The sequence below is a fragment of the Octopus sinensis genome, linkage group LG6 (genome assembly GCF_006345805.1).
Source record: "Octopus sinensis linkage group LG6, ASM634580v1, whole genome shotgun sequence".
NCBI lineage: Eukaryota > Metazoa > Mollusca > Cephalopoda > Octopoda > Octopodidae > Octopus > Octopus sinensis.
Genome location: NC_043002.1, coordinates 77,585,313 through 77,587,938, shown reverse-complemented (window position 1 = coordinate 77,587,938; position 2,626 = coordinate 77,585,313). Strand labels below are relative to the sequence as shown.

General features: G+C 36.7%; 1 long non-coding RNA gene across 1 annotated transcript in view; it reads right to left on the bottom strand.

Moving 5' to 3' along the window:
* LOC118763743 overlaps positions 1-158 on the bottom strand; it is a 12,744-nt gene extending 12,586 nt beyond the window's left edge. The window contains exon 1 of the long non-coding RNA XR_004999495.1: positions 27-158. This is a non-coding gene — a long non-coding RNA (uncharacterized LOC118763743). The remainder of the gene's footprint in view (positions 1-26) is intronic.
* Positions 159-2,626: the final 2,468 nt, after the last annotated feature.

Sequence of the window (2,626 nt, the reverse complement as noted above, 5' to 3'; positions counted from 1 at the left end):
TGGGAACAGGAAGCCAAGATATAGACAAATTTCTGAAGGAGATTAAAATAGAATGCCTGGTAGAGCTTCTACAGTAAGTTTGCCTCTTATGGACAGTGAGGATTATCAGGAGGGTTCTAAGCTCTTGAAAGACTGCTAAAACTTGTGGATATTTAAGGTTACAGGTAGTAACTTGAACCCGCTATCCACATAATTCCTACCAGGAATAAGACTGAACCTAAGCCAAACCAAAATAAAATTAATAATAATAAATCAATAAATAATCCATTCTACTAAAGGCACAAGACCTGGAATTTTAGTCAATTACATCAACCCCAGTGTTTCACTGGTACTTAATTTATCAATCCCAAAAGGATGAAAGGCAAAGTCAACCTCAGCGGGATTTGCACTCAGAGCGTAAAGATGGATGAAATGCCACTAAACATTTGCCTGGTGTGCTAATGATTCTGCCAGCTCGCTGCCTTAACAACAACAGGAGCATTCAGAGAGTGCAACCTCTGCCAAGGCAACACCAATGTCCTCTCAACAATTACCCAGAGATGATTTTAAAATGCGAATATCTGAAATAAACTTGACTACTCTCACAAATGCGAATACTAAAAATGAACCCAACTGCTCTCAAAAATTAAGTAAAAAATAATCCAGAATCCTTGTCCGATACTGGATTAATCCCCAAATCTTATCAGTTTGTACCAGTCACAAGGCCAAATATCCCTGAAAGTTTCATCCGAATCCATCTCACGGTCCTTGAGATATCTTGTCCATGGACAACCAAACAAACATGACTGTAAACAATACTATAGTTATAGTATAGTAAGAGGATGAAAGGCAAAGTCTACCTTGGCAGTATTTGAATTTAGCACATAAAGATAGATGAAATGCCACAAAGTATTTTACCTAGCTTGCTAACAATTCTTTTCTACCCTAAGCACAAGGCCCGAAATTTTGGGGGAGGGGGCCAGTCTATTAGATCAACCCCATTATGGAACTTGTACTTAATTTATCGACCCCGAAAAGATGAAAGGCAAAGTTGACCTTGGTGGAATTTGAACTCAGAATGTAAAGACAGACGAAATACCGCTAAGTATTTTGCCCGGCGTGCTACCTTAACTGATTCCAAACATTTATTTCTTTATTGCCCACAGGGGGCTAAACATAGAGGGGACAAACAAGGACAGACAAAGGGATTAAGTAGATTACTTACGTTAAAAAACAATTTTAGAATGATTTTTTTCTGTCAAAACGCTAAAAATAACTGACCAACAAAAAAAGAAAAACTAACCAAGATTCAGCCAAATCAAAAGATAAACCCAAATACTAAGTGAATAAAGATGAACCATCCCACTTCCATTGCGTGCGCACATGCACACACACACACATGCGCGCACACACATTCACATACCCCTTTTACATAAACACATATATTCACACAGAGTTGAAACGCTGTTTGATTTATTTTTTCAGCAAACAATTTTCATCATCCCACTACCAAGTATGACATCACCCCTTCCTTCCTTATTCATCTATTACCCCTTCCTTCCTCATTCATCTATTACCCCTTTCCTTCTCATTCATAAACACAATAGTAGATTATCTAGGTAACCATGGGAGCTATGAAAAACTACAAAGCCTAGCAACACCACCAGATCATTCTACACATCTGTATAATTTTTCACACAATTCCACCCAGCCGTTTGACCATGACTCTCAAGATAAGAAAGAATCGCCCATGTCAAATTTATATGTATAGATATAAAAAAAAAACGTGTTGTAAATAAACAAATGATCATATACTAAATACACAGGCAAACAAAATACAGAGAAGGTCACCAACTCCTGTCAAATTTTCCATTTGTCATCTTTTTATTTAATCCTGAGAATATTATTTATGTAATGTACGAACTCCTTAATTTATTACCCATATGTGTTTAATGCTTGTTTTTATGTTCTGGTATATTAAAAATAATCTTACATTAAATAATTTTGCATTAATCTGAACTCTATACTTTTGTAGGGGACAAATTCATTGTCCCCTACAAGAATAATATTGACAGTGACTTCAAAGTTTCAGCCAACTAAGCCATCATCAAACTCGTGAGGGTCAAGTTTGGGGTCATAGCGGTGAGGATCCAGTTCGGTATTTCTGGAGTAGTGTGGAGTGTGGAGTGACCTCTTAATTACCGTTATCCCCAGGCCCATTTTGACCCAGAATAGAAGTACCTGCCAGAATCCCATCCAGGGGTTAAATACATTTACCAGAGATAGTGTTGTTTTTGACAAAACTATGACGAAGGCAGCTCTTCCAAGACAAAGATATTCTATTATAAAACTTGCTGTCAAATCAGTACCAACCATCTTGCAATGCTTGTCACTGGAAGCTACTATGGTGACTGAGAAAATGGCAAAAGTGTTGTACGGATTTTTGCCGCTTAAATCCAATGACGCACAGATGTCTCACTATCTTTTGAATATGAGACGGCTATCATTTGATTATATTAATACATTATATCAAATTATGTTCTATTAACTGAAATGGTGGAAAGAATTCTGTGGCTATTGAGAAAGTAAAAAATAAAAAGCAAAAACAAAAAAAGCTCAACTAACACTACAAACAGGATTTCTAAAT